The 13,768-nt window shown below is 45.7% G+C and overlaps 1 long non-coding RNA gene across 1 annotated transcript; it reads left to right on the top strand.

Annotated features, from left to right (window-relative positions):
• Positions 1 to 1,165: 1,165 nt before the first annotated feature.
• On the top strand, positions 1,166 to 12,595 carry LOC115524045. The gene is made up of 5 exons (XR_003971921.1): positions 1,166 to 1,789; positions 2,567 to 2,608; positions 8,863 to 9,111; positions 10,802 to 10,896; positions 11,411 to 12,595. It is a non-coding gene; the product is annotated as an uncharacterized LOC115524045 (long non-coding RNA).
• The last annotated feature ends 1,173 nt before the right edge of the window (positions 12,596 to 13,768 follow it).

Below are 13,768 nucleotides of genomic sequence, written 5' to 3' on the forward strand. Positions count from 1 at the left end.
TGACAATTTGAAAGGTCCTACATCCTCAAACCTCTATAAAGAACCCTACTGCTAAATTCTCCCCAAATACTGAGCGTGAAACCGATCTCGCCAAGAAGCTATCTGATTGTACCTGGTCCAACTGTCAGGAACAGCACAGCTCCGAGAACCCCCCACTGCCCTCCCCCCAACCCCAACCAGGAAAACAGACTGTCACTTTCCTAGATCCCAAGTCCAAGTTAAAGGCAGGAAGGTTTTTGCAAAATGGTCCAGAAAGAATTCAACAGGCGATGACTATGGTAAAGAACGGATTGCTCTCCCAATCCGAAAAAAAAAAAAAAAAAAAATATTCTCGCTCTCCCCTGGGAAGGGCACTGCTCCTCCTTCCTTACCCCGATGCCCTTTCTCTACAGACAACAATATCCCCATTCTATTGTAAGCCTGCAGTTTTACCAAGGAAGCCCCTCGCTGCGGCCAGATTTCCAGATTCGTTTGAAAAAGGAAACACATTCCGAGAACACACACCCCACGAGAGAACCCAGGCGCGGGGAGCCCGGCCGGGGCGCGGGGCCCCGCGGCGCCGCACTCGGCCGGCTCGGGGCGGGGCGCGGGATGCGGGCGCCTCCCGAGGTGCCGCAATCCGGCCGCGGCCGCAAGGGCAGGGCCTCCGGGAGCCCGCGGCCGGCCGCCGCAGTGCCGGCTCCCGCCGGGCCCGCCGCCGCCGCCCCGCCGCCAGGCCGCGCCGCCGCCGCCGCCGCGCGGGCTCGGGCCGCCGCAGTCGGGGCTCCGCGTCCTCCCGGGCCCGCGCTGCGGCCGGCGCGGGAAGCGCGGAGCGCGCAACTTACTTTCCGCCTGCGGCGGGCGCCCCGGCCCGGACGTCCAGCCCGGAGACGGCGCAGGCTACCAGGCGGCGGAGGCCAGCCCGCACCCCCGGTCCACGGCCGCCGCGCCCGACCGCACTCCGCGCTTGTCCCTACCTCAGCCGGCAGGAAGGCGTCCGTCTGCAGCGGCCGCGGCGCCGACGACTCCCTCCCGGCCGCCGAATCCCCGCACCCAGCGCAAATCATAATACCGAGCGGGCGGCCGGGCGCGGGGAGGGGGTGGGGCCGAGCTGCGCCTGCGCGGGACGCGCGTCACTGTGACGCAGCGCCGGGGCGGGGCGGCGGGAAGGGCGGGGCCGGGAGCACCTGCGGGCCCCGGCGTGCGGTCTGCCGGAGGGCGTCCTGACGGCGCCTCCACCGCGGCGAGTCCGGGCCGTGGCCGGCGGTGGGAAGCAGGCGAGGCGCGCCCGAGGAGAGGGGACGGTGAAGGAAGAAGCTCCAGGGACGTGGGACAATGGCCGAGAAAAGTAGCGCGAGCTGTCGGGGGAAATCGGAGGGAAGGGACTGCGTGCGCACCTGACTGCGTCCTGGGGCAGGGGGCCGAGGGCAGCGCGTGCTTTACCCTTTTAAAGGTTCACCGCATTTCCCGCCCAAGTTTAAGCAAGGCGAGAGAAAAAACCAAATATACATTCATGTGTGTATATACACTTTTGTGTCGACAGTTTTATTTCTGGGAACCCAATTTGAAGGAATTTTGTTGATTTTATTGCCGTTTAAACAAGAGTAGAGAAGCCCACCATCTGAATGCAGCGTTGGCTAAAGGTCAGCGGGAGACCCTGTCCTGGCCCCATCAGTTAGCAGTCTCCACTGCAGACTGGGTGGAAAGGCAAAAGGTCGTGGAAAATGTGAAGGCACACGAAGTCCGGGATTCAAAACAGCAGACATTAACCATGGCACTAGATGGTTGAGTGACATGGTCACCAGGCCAGGTGGGTCAGAAAGGGAGCTTAGCCAAGGCTGGAGAGGGGTGCGGTGGTGGGGAGGGGGGGAGGATCTCCTGACTCCTACCCTTGCAGGCTTGTCTTGCAATGGCGATCAGCTCCGAGGTTCCTAAAAAGAGAGAGCCATCAAACCAGACGCCAGGTTTCTCCAATATGCTTTTCACTTTCTGTTTCTCCTTTCTTTCCACCTTTCCAATAAAAGCCACCTAGTAAAGGACACAAGGAAGAGTGAATCCACTTTCTGTTTCTCCTTTCTTTCCACCTTTCCAATAAAAAGACGCCTAGTAAAGAAGGACACAAGGAAGAGTGAATCCACTTTCTGTTTCTCCTTTCTTTCCACCTTTCCAATAAAAGACGCCTAGTAAAGAAGGACACAAGAATGAATGAAGGAATCGATTTTAAAAAGCTGCTTTGATGGGGCGCCTGGGTGGCGCTGTCGGTTAGGCGTCCGACTTCAGCCAGGTCACGATCTCGCGGTCCGGGAGTTCGAGCCCCGCGTCAGGCTCTGGGCTGATGGCTCGGAGCCTGGAGCCTGTTTCTGATTCTGTGTCTCCCTCTCTCTCTGCCCCTCCCCCGTTCATGCTCTGTCTCTCTCTGTCCCAAAAATAAATAAAAAGCGTTGAAAAAAAATTTTTTTAAAAAAGCTGCTTTGATGTTCCAAATTTGCTTAAATTGACTGGATGCAGAAGAGAAATATGTGGCTTTAGCAAGTGTCTCTTTGACCTGCAAATGTCAGAGATGGTTTTTGTTTTTTGTGTTTTTCAGACTCCACATCAGCACTTTTGCGTGTCTGAAGATGATTGAGAAGTAAGAGTGGATTGCTGGGAGGTGCAAATTCTCAGGGTAGTAACGTCAGGTTTTCTATTAAAGGGGGCCTCCTAATGCCCTAGTGTGGGGTGATGGATCATTGGCTGGGGACCAGGACTAGACCTCTGGATGGGCCTCTGCTCCTTAAGGATGGGTCAAAGCCCAATGCTGGGATCACTCTGATTTAAAAAGAACATGAAAGAAAAATCGTACTTAGAAACACGTCGTCACTCTAACTGTATGTTAAGCAATAGCTCCTCATCACTTGGCTTGTGGAATTTGGTCCTTTGTTACTAGAAAGTTGGAAAACCATGCACTTTTACCCTCAGGGAGATACACTATTTAGAGGACCCTGTCAGGGGAGGGGGCGACCACCAACACTAATGGTTTCCCAAGAGAATTCCAGTGGTTGATGGCCTCTGCCACCAGGCCTATAGCCCCTGAGATGTAACAGTAACCACAAAACAATGGCCATAATAGATAAGCTCTTGGAAAACAGTATTTATGTTGTTGCTGTGTAGCTCAGGTTTTGAATAAAATCTGTAAGTGTAACAAGGACATAAGAGGAGCAAAACAGTAAATAAAAAAGAACAGAATAATAAATTGATTTGAATAAAGTCAAGGATGCAGTCGATGCTGGCCACATGGCAAATCATTTATTCATCCCCAGTGTTTCTTGGGAAGCTGGAGAGCTGCTGGCAAGAACATGACCCATTTTCAGTTCCACACCGTAAGTCTGGTAACGTGATCTGATTGATGCTTAGGCAATATTTAAAAATCTACAAATACAAATTAATATATTATGACTTAACTTTGAATTGAAGCAAATAGGTGTATTGTTAATGAAGAAGCCCCTCCTCCAGTCTGCCCTGGGGCTTTCTCCAACACAGACTGCTTTTTTAATGTTAGGTCTTTTTATGGACCCGTAAGAAGCTTTAATTAGATATACAGCACTCTACAAAACGACGAGATGGAACACGCAGGTTTGCATTACAGTCTCTGTGATTCAGATCTCACACATAACATAATGCCACCAATTTAAGGAAGAAGTTGTTTACTGGAAGGCAACCAGGGAGATGCTATAAATTAGATCAAGATGTGAAAAGCAAGCAGAGTCACGGGAGAATTGCCATTTTCATCTTGGGACATTCCCCGCTACCCCCCTGCAAGAGCAGCGTGTTCTCTTCTCTAGATACTGTTGGTTTTCATAATTGGTAAAAAAATTTAAAATAGATCCATTTAAAACAACAGATATTGAACACTCATGTACGGTTCAATTTTGAGTTGTGATATTTAAAGATTTTTCTTTTCCATATTTAATTAGTCATTTTGTACATTGATATTTGTGCATCTCTAAATCCTGGCTTCCTTCCAGTAGGAGCAAAATAATACTCCATTGGAGTGGCTTACAGAGTTCCTCAAAGACTTTCCTCACCGCCCCCTTGGCATCAGTTGGCATGTTTAACTCTTTTATCTCGGGTGTCAGTTAAGGCCAATGTGTGGTGTGTGTGTAATACATTTTTTTTTTTTTTTTTTTTTTTTTTTTATTTTTGGGACAGAGAGAGACAGAGCATGAACGGGGGAGGGGCAGAGAGAGAGGGAGACGCAGCATCGGAAACAGGCTCCAGGCTCCGAGCCGTCAGCCCAGAGCCCGACGCGGGGCTCGAACTCCCGGACCGCGAGATCGTGACCCGGCTGAAGTCGGACGCCTAACCGACTGCGCCACCCAGGCGCCCCAATACATTTTTGACGGTGGCAGACAAAGATCGAAAATGCCAGCCCTTGACTCTGCTTCTCTGCAACCTGTGAACTAGGAGACATGGCGGTCATCGCCTGGTGTTGAATCCCAGCCCCACCACTTAAGGCTGTACGGCTTTGGGCAGGTTGCTTAGCTTTCTGTTTGTTTCCTCCTCCGTAACATGGGGAAGGGTAGTGATAATGATACCTTTCTTACAAAATTGGTAGGAAGCAGTGGTTCTCAAATTGTGTTCCCTGGACCAGCAGTATCAGTTTGTTCTGGGAACTGAATCAAAATGCAAATTCTCTGTTAAAACGGGGCCTGGTACACAGTAAGCGATATATTAATGAATATTTTCAGATGAGTGCAATGTGATCTTGCCAAGCTATACCAAGTTTAATTTAGGCCAGAAGAAGCCTGCCCGTGTCCTCCAGCAAGTGAATCCCTCCTTCATCCCACATCCGAAAACTGTAACATGGCCTGCCAAACCCTTCATGATGGGGCTCCCACCTCCCTTTCTTGCCACTTCCGTTCTCCACGTACCACGGTATCTCCATCCTCCCCAGTTTTCAAAGGGAACCGCTTTTTCACACCTCCAAGACTTGGCCAGTTCTGTTCCCTCTGCGTGGAAGTGTCACCCACCCTTTCTCTCCGCTTTCCGCACTTCGAATCTCACGAATTCCTACTTCTGCTTCAAAACCTAACTGCAGTGTCCAGCCCCTTCTGTGGTGTGCCCCAAGCCCCACCCGGTCACAGCCAGGGATTCTCTGGGCCCATACCTCTTCGCACATCCCACATACAGCATCTATCATTGGGTGCTGTAATTGTTTACTTTTCCATTTTCTGTCGTTGGATCTTCAACTCCTAGGAGGATTTTAGTTCATTCAAATTTCTATTCCTGCCACTCGGCTCTGACATTTCAAGAGGGTAGCTCAAGGGCTCACACCACAGACTTGGGGTATTTTTTTTTTTTTTTACAAAGGTCTTTTAAGAATTTGAATTAATGTGTGAGGCACCTGGGTGGCTCAATCAGTTAAGCGTCTGATTCTTGACTTCAGCTCAGGTAATGATCTCACTGTTTGTGGGATCGAGCCCCACGTTGAGCTATGTGCTGACACAACAGCTGCCCCCCCCCCCAAAAGAATTTGAATTAGTCGTGAACATTTAAACTTGAGAGATTTAATTTTCATGTTTAACCACTTTATTGAGGCCTAATTAGCAGATCATAAAGTTCACTCAGACTACATGGTAAACTCAATGATTTTTAGTGAATTTATAAAGTTGTGCAGCCATCACCTTAACCCACTTTTCAAATGTTCCCATCTCTCCCCAAAAGTCTTCTCACGTGCATATGCAGTCAATCACACTCCAATTTCAAGTCCTCGGCAACCAATAATTTGTCTTGCATCTCTGTAGATTTGCCTTTCTAGAAGTGTTACATAAATGGAATAACGCAATGTTGTAGTCTTTGATGTCTGGCTCCTTTCACTTAGCAAAAGGTTTATCCACGTTGTAGTTCATGTAATTGTATCAATTCATCCTTTTTATTGCTGAATACTATTCCATGATACAGATAAACTATATTTTCTTTATTTCCAAATTTTTGCTATCGTGGATAATGTTATGAATAATTATATAAACTCTACACGGGGACATGTTTTCATTTCTCAGGTATATTGCTGGGTGGAGTTGTTGGGTCATGTCATAACTCTGTACACTTTAAACTGACAAATTATTTTCTAAAGTGACTTACTTTCTTATATTCTCATCAGCAATATATGAGGGTTCTAGTTTCTCCGCATCCTTGGCAACACTTGGCATTATTTGGCTTTTAGGTTACCGCTGTTCTAATAAAAGTGTAGAAGCATCTCACTCTGATTTTAATTTGCATTTCTCCGGTGACTAATGATGTTGATCATCTGTCTGTGTGCTTTTTAGCCATTCATATATCTGCTTTGGTGAAAGATCTATTCAAATATTTTGCCCACTTTTAATTGGGTTGTTTGTCTTCATGAGTTTTAGGAATTTGTTTTTGTATTTCAGATACAAGTCCTTGATTAGATATATGACTTGCAAGTATTTCCTCCCAGGCTGTGGTTTGTCTTTTCATATTTTTAATGATATCTTTAGAGGTGCCAAAGTTTTGCATTTTGATGAATACCAATTTATCCAATTTTTCTTTTATGAATCTTGTTTTTGCTGTCATATCTAAGAAATTTTTGCCTAAGCCAAAGTCAAAAGACTTTTGCCTGTGTTTTCTTTTCAAGTTTATAGTTTTCAATTTGACATTTTAGTCTATTATCCAATTTGAGTTCATTTGTATGCATGATGTAAAGTAAGGATCTATTTTATCAATGTATTTTATCATTGATTTGTTTTTTTGCATGTGGATAGTCAGTTGCCCCTGAACCATTTGTCAGAGTGTCATTTTCTAATTGAATTGCCTTGACACCTTCATTGAAAATCAATTTACCTTCCTATTCATTTCCGTTGATCTGTGTCTGTCTTTACATTATTGTGACATAGTCTTGACTGTTGGTTTTTTTTTTTTTAAGTTTACTTATTTGTTTTGAGAGAAAGAGAGAGAGAGAATCTCAGGCAGGCTCTGCACTGTTAGCACAGAGACCAACCTGGGACTTGAGCTTACGAACCCCATGAGATCATGACCTGAGCTGAAATCAAGAGTCAGACGCTTAACCGACTGAGCCACCCAGGCACCCCTGTTTTATTGTAAGTTTTGAAAATGGGGCAGAGTAAGTACTCCAACTATATTGTCCTTTTTCAAAGTTGTTTTGCTATGGGAAGTATGTTGCACTTCCACGTAAATGTTAGGATCATCTTGTCAATTTCTACCAAAACTATTTATTTATTTATTCTTTAATATGAAATTTATTGTCAAATTAGTTTCCATACAACACCCAGTGCTCATCCCAACAGGTGCCCTCTTCAATGCCCATCACCCACCCTCCCCTCCCTCCCACCCCCCATCAACCCTCAGTTTATTCTCAGTTTTTAAGAGTCTCTTATGGTTTGGCTCTCTCCCTCTCTTTTTTTTTTTTCCTTCCCCTCCCCCATGGTCTTCTGTTAAGTATCTCAGGATCCACATAAGAGTGAAAACATATGGTATCTGCCTTTCTCTGTATGACTTATTTCACTCAGCATAACACTCTCCAGTTCCATCCACGTTGCTACAAAAGGCCCTATTTCATTCTTTCTCATTGCCACGTAGTATTCCACTGTGTATATAAACCACAGTTTCTTTATCTATTCATCAGTGGATGGACATTTGGGGTCTTTCCATAATTTGGCTATTGTTGAAAGTGCTGCTATAAACATTGGGGTACAAGTGCCCCTATGTATCAGCACTCCTGTATCCCTTGGGTAGATTCGTGGCAGTGCTATTGCTGGGTCATAGGGTAGGTCTATTTTTAATTTATTGAGGAACCTTCACACTGTTTTCGAGAGCGGCTGCACCAGTTTGCATTCCCACCAACGGTGCAAGAGGGTTCCCGTTTCTCCACATCCTCGCCAGCATCTATAGTCTCCTGATTTGTTCATTTTAGCCACTCTGACTGGTGTGAGGTGGTATCTGAGTGTGGTTTTGATTTGTATTTTCCTGATGACATATCGGACAAAGAGCTAGTATCCAAAACAATTTTTTTTTTTGAGGATGGGATTTTTATTGGAGTTGAGTTGTATATATAGATCTATTTTGGGAGAATTGCCATCTTACCAGTAATGAATCTTAACAATTCATGAACGTGGTATATCTTTCCATTTATTTAGATCTTTTAAAATTTCTATCAGCAGTATTTTGTAGTTTTTGGGTCTTACATGTCTTTTGTCACCTTTATTTCTAAATATTTTCCTTCTTAGTGCTATTATGAACTGCATTATTTTCTTTATAGGTTGTTCACTATCAATATATAGAAATATTGATTTTTATATCCTGTGGCATTCTCATTTATTAGTTCTAGGTGGTGTTTTCAGATACACTAGTATTTTCCAGATATAGGATCATATCATCTGCAAATAAGGCAGTTTTATTTCTTCTTTTCCAGTCTGAATGCCTTTAATTTCTTTTTCTTATCTTCTTGACAGCCTATAACTTATAGTATGATATTGAATAGAAGTGATATTGAATAGTTCTTTGGGATGCCTGGCTGGCTCAGTCAGTGGGGCAGGAGAGTCTTGACCTCGGGGTTGTAAGTTTGAGCCCCATGCTGGGTGTAGACATTACATAAAAATGAAACCTTTAAAAAAAGAAGTGGTGAGCGTAGATATTCTTCCTTTGTTCTCAAAAACACTTTTAGTCTTCCACTACTAAGTATGATATTTGCTATAGGTTTTTTTAGGTGGTTTTTTATCTGTTTGAAGAAGTTCCCTTACATTCAGAGTTTAAGAGGTTCATCATGAATGAGCGTTAGATTTTGTAAAATGCTTTTTCTGCATGTATTGACATGACCGTGTAGGTTTTGTCTATTACATTAATATGACACATTATTTTTATTTTCAGATGCCAAAACAACCTTGTATCCCAAGGTAAGTTCTACTTGGTCATTGTCTCATGCTGCTGGATTTGATTTCCTTGTTTATGTTCATGTGGCATAATGTGATGACTTTGGCCTCAACGAGCTTGGAAGTGGATTCTTTTCCAAAGCCTCTAGTTAGAAGCCTGGTCCAGCTAATGCCTTGATTTGAGCCATGTGACACACTGAGCAAGAGAGCCCTGTTGAGTCTGCCTGGACTTCTGACCTACAAGAAGGTGAGTTAACAAATATGTGTCGACTGAGCTGCTAAATTTGTGATAATTTGTTACGTAGCAGTAGAAAACGAATATACTTTGTCCAGTTTTACTCTGCCGTAGCTAGACGTCCACCCACATGGAAGACTTAATTTCAAAAACTAAAATCAAGATTTCTGGCCCCTCTTGAAAAATGAGATCTTGCAACTTGAGATTTGAATTTCTCCCATGTCAAACCACCTGCTAGAGCTGAGCAGTGGCTCTCTGCCACCACCCCCCCTCCCACACACCAGCCTTGTTAGCCAGGGCCTCGCTTCTCCTTCATCTGCTCTGGTCCTTCACCCCAGGCCTACATTCCTAATTACTGGCCTGGCCATGGGACATCTGGCCATGGAACACCTGATCAGCACATGCCCAACTTGTCGTGAGCGCTCAGTAAGTATTTGTTGAATAAATGAACCAAACCACAGACCCAGTGACATGGGGGAATTTTACATAAGAGTGCGTGAATGGACATTTGGGATGAGTGAGGTTGAGGGCGGTATACCCTTCAGTGCACTCCCAGAGGAGTTCTGGGTGTGGCGCACAGAGCCTGTCTGCCTAAAGGAGATTCCCTGGAAGTCCCGTTGATTTTCACATGCATCTCATTGGCTGTAGTGTGTCATACGACCAGCCCTAGTTCCAAAGGAGGCCGGGAAATGTGGTTTTCAGCTCCTCACGTGCCATCCCCATTCCCACAAGGAAATCAGGTTCTTACAGAAAGGAGAAAGGAAGATGGATATTGGGTTAGTGACTGGCAGTTTCAAAACCTAGATACTGAAAAGGAACAAAACCAGCACCCCAGAGGCCCTTGTGCCCTTCCCCTCTCAGTGTTTCCCCCAATGGTAGCCACTCGTGACCTCTTGTAGCGTTGCTTACTATAAAATGGAATGAAATGGAGTGTGTTCTTTTGAGTCTGGCTTCGTTTGCTTGCAGCATGAATGTTAAAGAAAAAATAGAACCAGTATCAGAACAACTCAGGTTTTCTAACACAAGACTTATGAGCCTTGAGGAAATCAAGATTGTCAGCGATGAAATTATCCACTTCCATTCCTTGAGTTAGTTATCACTAACTACCCATTTGCCCTTCAGCCATGGACAGTCCAGAAAAATGACCAGGAAGAATAGTAACAATGTTCTTTCTCATGGAACGTACCAAAAATATTTTTATTTTTATAATTTTTTAAAAACAGTTTTATTCATTGGAGAGAGAGAACGATCACATGAGTGGTGGAGGGGCAGAGGGAGAGAAAGCGAGAGAATCCCAAGCAGTCTCCACACCGTCAGCGTAGAGCCCGGTGCAGGACTTCATCTCACAGACCATGAGATCATGACCCGAGCCGAAACTGAGAGCCGGACGCTTAACCGCTGAGCCACACAGGCGTCCCAGTAAAAGAATCCTTTTTAAACGCCCGTAAATGTATGGACACAGAATGGATGGCCTAGTGCTGGTGGGAGGAGGGTCTCAGGGGCCCCTGCTAGGCCAGGCTTCAGCCTTCAGTTACTGGATGGTAAGGAGGTCGCGGGCAGGTGGGAGAGGAGAGGGGATGGCCCGGCCACGGGACTGGGAGGCTGCAGGCAATGGCTGTGTGTCAGTCTCTGCAGAATAAGCTCAGGGTTTTGGTGTCGGTGGAGTGCTGGCTGCATGTTAGCTCCGCTCTTTGCTTCACAGTGTGAAGATTGAGTGGCCTCTGTGAAACTAGCCGCAAGGTATTCTGGCACCGTACGGGCCACTACAGCTCAAATGAGGTGTCTGTCTTGATGAAGGTGAGACCGCTCTGTCCCCTTACAGACGGGAAGAGGAGGGACACTTGGCAGCATAGACCCTGTAGCGGGAGCTGGCATCTCAGCTGAGCAGGGCTGAGCTGAGCCGCTAGGGCAGGGCTGTCCAAACAGCTGACACTCCTTTCCTTAGGCGGTCGTGTGAATAAAGCTCCACTCGTTTCTAGCCCACAATTGTTTTCAGTTGTCCCACTGACTCCAAAACAAGGAATATTAGACATTCTGTAAAAATTAAAAAAAAAAAAAGATACGGAACATTGATTCAGGACTCAGGACCGCTCTCCCAGAACCCGTAGCCTCTGTTCACCCCCAGCCCCCACTCCCTTGCTTGCTTGGACTACGGAACCCAGCGAAACTAAGTGCTCACTTTCCTGGCCTCCCTTGCGAATAGGGGTGTCCATCCAATCCAGTCTGGCCAATAAGATCTGAGTAGAATTCAGCTGGGTGGGAGGGGGTGGCACGGCGGTTTGGGGAAAGCTTTTGCTTTTCTGATACAAAGGGACAGCTGCAGCTGGCTCTGGTCTTCCCCTTTCTTCTGCCCCGATTGGGCACGATGCCTGGAATAGGAGCTGCCATCTTGCAACCAGGAAGGAGAGGCCAAGAGAATCGCAGCAATGCTGGCTCCGGACCTCAGGAGCTGCTGAACAAATGCTAACGGCTCCCTGCTGCAGACCTCGTGTTCTATGAAAAACTGAAAACTCGTTTGTTCATTATGCTCACTTATAGCTGAAAGCCTTCCTAACCAAGACAACTAGTATACATTCTTGCCGTGGACAGTGGGGGTGGGGGGGGCTAAGGATTTTCCAAGTCCAGTCAATTCATCAGAATTTGTAGAAGCTTGTTCTCAAAAGCACGGGAGGTATCGAGTCCCGCTGGGGTCAGGTCAAAACGACACAGAGGCCGACTAGAGGAGACCTCACTGGCCAAGGAGGGGGACAATTTGAACATTGGAAAACAATGTCCACACGGGATCAAATTGAGTTAAGAGTGGACAAAGGCACTTATCCAAGCACTTACCTTGCCCTTCTGGTATGAACTGTATTTCAGAGCAACCAAAGAGGTAATAAGGAGTTCTTTAGAGAAGAATTCCAGTTACTACAGGCAGAAGGAATGATACAGTTAGAAAACCCCCACGCGGGAACACATGATGAAACAAGGAATCCAGGCAGCCGCCGTCAGGAAGTATTAGGTGAGAGGTCGACAGGGAACCTTCGGATGGACCACACTGATGACACCTGAACCCACTGATCGATTTTTACATCTCTAAACGTGGGACAGTCAGACGTCACGTACCTCGTGATGTGATACGTCAGAAAGTCCACAGCATCTGTCGATCTAATCCAGCTTGCAGTAAATACAAGGACAGGCTGAATGACACGAGGAGGAAACCGTCAGCCAAGTCCACAAGGTAGGATATTACACTGGACAGAGACTCATTCCTCCCCTTCCTCAAGTAAATGGCATGAAAACAGGGAGGGGAGAAGAACTTACAGAGTAAAAGAGACTTAAGTGTTCTTTCGATCGAATATGATGTGTAGATCTTACTTGGATCCTAGTTTGAATGAGATAACTATAAAAATACTATTGGAGCTTAGGAAAATTTGATATGTTCTGGGTATTACCTCACATGATAACTGCATTCTGGGTTTGTTTTTTTTTTTTAATGCTTATTTTTGTGAGAGAGACGGAGACAGAGTGTGAGTGGGGGAGGAGCAGAGAAGGAGACACAGAATCTGAAGCAGGCTCCAGGCTCTGAACTGTCAATACAGGGTCCGACGTGGACTTGAACTCACAAACCGAGAGATCGTGACCTGAGCTGAAGTTGGGCGCTTAGCCGACTGAGCCACCCAGGTGCCACTGTGGTTGTTTTTAAAGAAGTTATTCTTTGATACAGATACCTCCTGAAATATACAGACAAAAATTGTGTGTATGTGATGGGGGAGGTTATAGAGACAAATCCGGTAGCCTATGAAAGGGTTTGTTGTATTTATTCTCCACTCTTATGTATGGTTGAACATTTTGTATAAAATTTTTAAAAATATTACTATTTTAACTTGATTTTCCTGCATTCTAGATGCTAACAGCAACAAAAATGAGAAAGCAATTTAAAAAAAAGAACAATCCTGTCAATGTCCCTAAATTCTGTTTCCTTTCCTTCATGAGGTTATCTTCATTAAAGCCGAAATAAAGGCTATCATCAATGTCGTGTGGCTACTTGAAAGCATAGATGTTAGGGGCACTTTAGAGACATTAGTCCTGCCTAGCATGCCTTCAGTGTTCTCACCCATGCGTGGGACACCCAGCTTGCTTCTCCATTCTGTTCCTGCATGTTGCCAGAACATCTCGCACTTTCCATTGACTTGTAATGACTTGTCCAACCTCTTCTACCAGACTCTGAGCCATCCCCTCCTTAAATCTCAATCAAGGGCCAAAAATCAGTGCCAAATGTGCCATCTCCAATGCTCCCTCAACCCCCAACCTCTCACAACAAATTCATAGTGTCTCTGCCATGACACTCTTGTATCTTCCTAGAAGACATCACTCCAATTTGTTTTAAGCAAGGGAGATGATAAGTAATTATATTACATAGACAAGATTGCACTATTTTTAAAACTGGTAACAATACATGAAATCGTTAGCACTCACGTTTTCAGAGCTAGTAACTCTTCCTTTATTTCTCCTCTAGCCTCTAATTTGCTGAGTCAAGAAAAGGAAACCAGAAAATATCTTTAATGTTTCTTGAATTTTGATCCCAAAGTCAGGGGCACTGTGGTATACATAGCAATCCACTCCTAACTGATATTAACCTTGGTTTTCTCTCAGCCTCGATGACCACTCTGAGGCAGCCTTTGGTAGG

The sequence above is a fragment of the Lynx canadensis genome, chromosome C2, assembly GCF_007474595.2.
Source record: "Lynx canadensis isolate LIC74 chromosome C2, mLynCan4.pri.v2, whole genome shotgun sequence".
NCBI lineage: Eukaryota > Metazoa > Chordata > Mammalia > Carnivora > Felidae > Lynx > Lynx canadensis.